Below are 6,844 nucleotides of genomic sequence, written 5' to 3' on the forward strand. Positions count from 1 at the left end.
ATAGCGTATACCTGTACTGTAGTTCTTTTAGTTGCTATATAGTATTGCATTGTATGGATATACTACATTTTGTTTATTCATTCGCCAGTCGGACATTTGGATTGTTTACATTTTTGGTTATGAACAGTGACTCTGTGAGCATTCCCCGTTATTTGTCATTGTGTGGACATATATTTTAATTTCTTTTAGGTAGATTCCTAGGAGTGTAATTGTCGGGTTGTTTGGAAATTTTGTTTGACTTTCTAAACTGCCAAACTGTTTTCCAAAGTGGCTGTACCACTTTGTGATAGGAATAAAAATATTCCTATCACAATGCATAAGGGTTGCAGCTTCTCTAAATCCTTGTGAATGTTTATTATTATTACTATTATTATTGTCATTCTGGTGGATATGTATCTTAAGTGTGCAAGTTATATATATATCTAGCTATCCTAATTGACATGTCTGTAGGATGTGCAATTTGGGTAAGTATTGGGTTGGCCAAAACGTTCGTTTAGGTTTCCCATACGATGTAATGGAAAATCCCCAATGAACATTTTGGCCAACCCAACATAAGGTGGTCTGAGAGATTGCTGTAAAATTACTTGAAATGTACTTATACTTACTTGAAGGCAGTATTTTCTGTAACCAGTGAGGGTAGTTGTTATACCCTTCCAGTGGGAGTTCCAGTCCCTAACTCTGGTGAGGAGATAAACTGTGTAGGTAAAGAGTGATGCTGATGGCTGTTGCTTTGTGCTATTGTGTGTACGGTGATTGATATAACTACCCAGTTAGCCTGTGACTGGTGGTAATACTTAAAACGTTGTATACGTTAATTTGTACAGATATGTCAGTCTCATTAATTTTCTCAGAGCTCTTTTGCTTTGAGAAATTAATTTCTTAAGTTTGTAAAACTTTAGTTGATTCTGTTTAGTTGCTGCCAGCCCCCTGTGCTCTTAATACGTAGTGGACATTGGTGTAGTGTTTATTTTATTTTTAATGCTACATTTCAGAATATACAAAATAGTATGATGAACTTATTTCAACATAATCAATTCATGGCCGATCTTGATTTATCTATATGCTACCCATCTTCCCAACCCTGATTTATTTTGAAGCAAATCCCAGGTAGCAAATAGTTTCATTTGTAAATATTTCAGTTATGTATGTCTGAAAGAAAAAGCTCTTAAAGATAACCACAATACTGTTATCACACTTAAATGTTAACAATTTATTAGTAATTATTCAGTTAGCATTTAAAATTGTCTCATAATTAATTTTCCAGTTCAAGTCAGGTTTCAAATAAGGTCCATATGTTGCATATATCTCTGAATTTCTTTTAACTTATGGATCCCTGTACCTGCCTCTCCTCAGCTCGGAATTCATTTGTTTGAAAATGCAGTGGTTGCTTTAAAGTTTTAAACTTCTATGCAATTATATTTAAGGTGACATTTGATGTACTTAATCAAAAAATACTGTTAACTTGAAAATATTTTGGAAGTTAATGAAGTGTGGTCTAGAAAGCCACAATAATTGTATCAACAGACATTCCCTTAACTTTAAAATATAACGGGACTTGTATCCAGAATATATAAAGAACTCTTACAACTTAAGAATAGAAAGACAACACAATTTACAAATGAGCAAAGTATTTGAATAGACCTTTCTCCAAAATGTATATACAAATGGCTAATGAGCACATGAAAAAATGCTCAACCTCATTAGTCATTAGGGAAATGAAAATCAAAACCACAGTGAGTTATCACTTCACACCTTCAAGGATTACTTTAATAAAAATGGACAAGTGTTGAAGAGCATGTAGATGAATACGAACCCTTGTACATTGGTGGGAATGTAACATGGTGCAGCAGCTGTGGAACACAGTTTGGCTGTTCCTCAAAAAGTTAAACATAGAGTTAACATATGACTCAGCAATTCCACTCCTACAAATAGACTTGAAAACATATTCATATTCCAGCCCCTGGTAACCACTATCTTACTTTGTGTGTCTATGAATTTGATTATTTTAGGTACTTCATGTAAATGAAATCACACAGTATTTATCTTTTTTGTGATTGGCTTGTTTCACTTAGCATAATGTCCTCAAGCTTCACCCTTGTTGCAGAATGTGACAGGAATTCATTCCTTTTAAAGGCTGAATAATATTCCATTGTAAGTATATATCACATTTTATTTTGCTTATCCATTTATCTGTCAGTGGACATTTGGCTATTGTGAACAGTGCTGCTGTGAACATACATGTGCAAGTATCTCTTTGAGATCCTTTCAGTTCTTTAGGTTACATACCCAGAAGTGCTATTGCTGGATCCTATGGCAGTTCTAGTTTAAATTTTTTGTGGAACTTCTATACTGTTTTCCACAGCAGTCACACCATTTTACAATCCTACCAACAGTGCACAAGGGTTCCAGTTTCTCCACATCTTCATCATTACTTATTTCCTCCCTCCCTCCCTCCCTTCCTTCCTTTTTTTTTTTTATACTAGACATCCTAATGGATATGAGGTAATATCTCATTGTGGGTTTGAATTGCATTTCTCTGGTTAGTGATTTTGAGCATCTTTTCACATGCTTGTTGGTCATTTGTATATCATCTTTGGAAAGATGACTATTCAAGTCTTTTGCCCATTTTTGAATTGGGTTATTTGATTTTTTTGGTGTTGAGTTGTAGGAGTTCTTTTGATATTCTAGATATTAAGCATTTGGCCTTATGTTATTAAGTCCAATGTGTCTATATTGATTTTCTGTCTGGATGATTTCTGTCTGGATGATTGATGAAAATGGGATATTGAAGTCCCCTACTATTATTATATTGCTGTCTATTTCTCGCTTTAGATTTCTTCTTTTATTTTGCTTTATATTAAAACAAAATAAGGGTTTGTGTGTATGTGTATGGAATCTTGGATTTTCAACATGAAAGATAATATCTGCAAACATAATTTTTCTTCTTTCCAATTTCAATGATTTTTAATTCTTTTTCTTTCCTAATTGCTCTGACTAGGACTTCAAAAAACATGTAGAAAAGAAGTGGCAAGAGTGGGCATCCTTGTCTTGTTCCTGATCTTAGAGGAAAAGCTTTGCCTCTTTTACCATTGCAGTATAATGTTAGCAGTGGGATTTTCCTATATGGTCTTTATTATGCTAAGGTAGTTTCCTTCTATTCCTGATTTGTTGATTTTTTCTTGCGGGGGGGGGGGGTGTCAGGAAAGGGTGTTGAGTCTTATCAAATGCTTTTCTGCATCAATTAATATGATAATGTGGTTTTTGTCCTTCACTCTGTTAATGTGGTATATTAGAATGATTGATTTTCATGTGTTGAACCGTCCTTGCATTCCAGGAATAACTCCCACTTTGTCATGTTGTATAATTCCTAGTGGGACTCTCCACAGAATGTAATCACTAAATGTTATACCTCTTTAAGTCTCTTTATTATTGTTGGGTGTCTGTTGCAGCAGTATGGCCGTATCTAACTACTACATGCACTGAATGTGAAAGTTTTCGAAGGGAAACAAGAAAAATTATTGAATTGGATCCTCAGGTACTTTTTACTTCCAGGCTCATTAACAAATCTGTAACTTGCTTAGAGACATGAGGAAGAGAAAATTTAGCTCACTGGTTCACAAACTTTAGTGTATCTAAGTTTTTTAGTTTACTTATTTTTAAGGTAACCACCTTAGTCCTACTTCTGGAGATTCTGAACTGGTTCAGCAGGGCCAGAGCTCCAAAAGAAAAGGAGCCACCCATGTGATTTAGATCTAGCAGAGAACAGTAGTTCAAAGTCCCTGAGTCACGAATGAACTTGGCAAGTTTGAGGAATGGAAGGTAAGGCAGTGAGGTGGCACAGTGGCTGAGGAGTAGAGTGCCATGAGATGAGAAGAGGCAGGCAGGAGGCACATCACGTATGATTTTGTGAACTAACACAAGGAGTCTGACTTCCTAAGTGCAATGAGACACCTTTGGAGATTTTAAAACAGGGAAGAAAAAATTTTTGAGTTTTGCTTTTAAAACATGACTGGCTGCTGTGTGGAGAATGGTTTCCAGGGAGTTAGGAGGTTGCTGTCTAGACTAGAGGTGATGCTCCTTTGAACTAGTGTGACAGTGATAGAAGAGAGGTTGACAGACTAGGGATATATTTTAAAAATGGCATCAAATAATTTAATGATGGATTGTATGTTGGGGGGAGGGAAGGAAATATGTCTAGTTGGAACAATTGTGTGGATGATGGTGTCATTTATCGTAATGGGAAACAGATTAGAAATGGGGGGGGTATCAAGTATTCTGTTGTTAGACATGAATGTTTCTTATTCTCTCAAACAAGTAAAAATAAGTGATGCCCCAAAGTATAGCCAGATAGTTTTAATGCCTCCAATCTGGGTGCTATGAGCATTTTTGGGTAGGACAATTCTGCATCGGAGCTGTACATTTTACCACAGGAAATAAAAAACTGCCCCCCCCCCATGTGATGGTCTAAATTGCACACATATTTTTAAATGCCAGGTAGGGTAGTTCTACTACAGGTTGTACCTCTGGTGTACCTTTGCTCGTGCAAGGGGTCTTTACATCCTTACATGTGTCTTTTCTCAGGCGATGGACACTAAAAAATACAACTTATACTGTAAATTCTGTTAAAAATTTTTATATTAAAGTTCTTACAAAAGATTTTGCTTTATGAACTGGCACCTTAGTCCACTCTACTTTGTGCAGGCCAGTTCATTCTATTATTCTCATTCTTAATTATCCTTCTTATGCCACCACTGTGAATCTACAATTAATTTTACATTTTTACTAACAAGAAATTTAAAATATTGGAAAATGTACCATATAAAAATCACAATCTAGTGATACTTGTTAGTCTTTGAGAAGGTACAGACCTGGAAATAATGAAGCATGTTGGAAATGGTAAAATTAGATAAATATAAAATGCTTAAAAATTTTTATTTCTTTAATACTGTTTAAAGCAAAAAGTGTTTAGTTGGGCTTATAAGATGTAAAAGTAAAATACATGACAATAGTACAAAGGATTGGATGAGGAATAAATGGAATTTTACTGTTGGAAGATTCTTATAAATGAAGTGGTATAATAAATACAGACTGGTTCAATGTAAGGATGACATATTATAAATCATAGGAGTTACCACTGAAAACAGGTATAAGCAAAAAGCCAAAATAGGAGATTGAATGCTAAAAAGTAATCCAAATGAAGGCAGAAAAGGAATAAGAAAGGCACAAGAAGAGATGGAATAGAGAAGAAAGAGCAAGATGGAAAGTTTAAATACAAATATATCAGTAATCATATTGAACATCAATGGGCTTAAACATTCCAATTAAAAGAGGCTGTTGGAACAGATAAAAAGCAAGGCCCAAGTAGAGGCTTTATACAAGAGTCATGCTTTAAATATAAAGACACAGATGGGCTAGAAGTAAAAGGATAGAAAAAGATGTACTATGTAAACAAGCATAAGAAAAGTAGTGTGGCTGTGTTAATATAAGGTATAAAAAAAGGACATTTCACATTGATAAAAGGATCAATTTCATCAAAATGTAATCCTAAATGTGTATGTACCTAATGTACCTTCAAAATGTATGAAGCAAAAAATGACAGAAATGGGAAAATCCACAATTACTGTTGGAGATTTTACTACTCATTTAGTAATTGATAGACTTGATCAAAAGCCACACACACACACACACACACACACGTATACACACACACACACGTATGAATATAGATTTGAAAATCACAACTAATTGATGTTTATAGAACATATTCAGCAACTGTAGAATACTAATTCTATAGCTGTTACATGCTACACATTCTATAGTGCACTTGGTGGAATTTCGACTGGGATTACATTGAATGTATAGATCAATTTAGGAAGAACTGAAATCTTGACAATATTGAGTGTTCCTATCCATGAACATAGAATAACTCTATTTAGATCTTTGATATCATTCATTAGATCCTCATACAGATTGTATGCATATTTTGTTAGATTTACACCTAATATTATTTTTGAGGTCCTAATGTAAATGGTATTGTGTTTTTAATTTCAAGTCTCACTTGCTCATTGCTGGTAAATAAAAAAGTGGTTGACTTTTGTATGTTAACCTTCAACCTACAAAGTTGTTATAATCAATTATTAGTTCCAGGAGTTGGTTTTTTTTTTTTTTTTTTTTGGTCAATTCTTTTGGATTTTCTTCATAGATGATCATGTCGTCTGTGAACAAAGGCAGTTTTATTTTTTTCTTGTCTTGTTGCATTACCTGGAACTTCCAGTGTAATGTTGAAAGGAGTAGTGGGAGGAGATATCTTTGTCTTGTACCTGATCTTAGTAGGAAAGCTTTGATTTTGCACTGTTAAGTATGTTAGCTGTAGGTTTTTGTAGATATTCTTTATCAAGCTGAGGAAATTCCTCTCTATTCCTAGTTTACTGGGTGTTGGATTTTGTCAAGTGCTTTTTCTGCATCTGTTGATAGGATCATGTAATTTTTCTTTTTTAGCCTTTTTTGTTTGTTTTTTATTTTTTTGGGTGTGAGGCACAGCTTTCAGGATCTTAGTTCCCTGACCAGGGATCAAATCCGTGCCCCCTGCAGTGGAAGCACGAGTCCTAACTACTGAACTGCCAGGGAATTCCCTAGCCTGTTGATGTGACATTAATTGGTTTTTTTCTTTCAGTTTTATTAAGATATAATTTACATAGAACACTATATATGTTGAAGGTGTACAGCATAATGGCCTTTGACTTCATTAATTGATTTTCAAATGTTGAATGAGCCTTGCATACCTGGGGTAAATTGGATTTGATTTACTGATTATATATATATATATATATATATATATATACAC

Source organism: Leucopleurus acutus (assembly GCF_964270905.1).
Source record: "Leucopleurus acutus genome assembly, chromosome: 5".
NCBI lineage: Eukaryota > Metazoa > Chordata > Mammalia > Artiodactyla > Delphinidae > Leucopleurus > Leucopleurus acutus.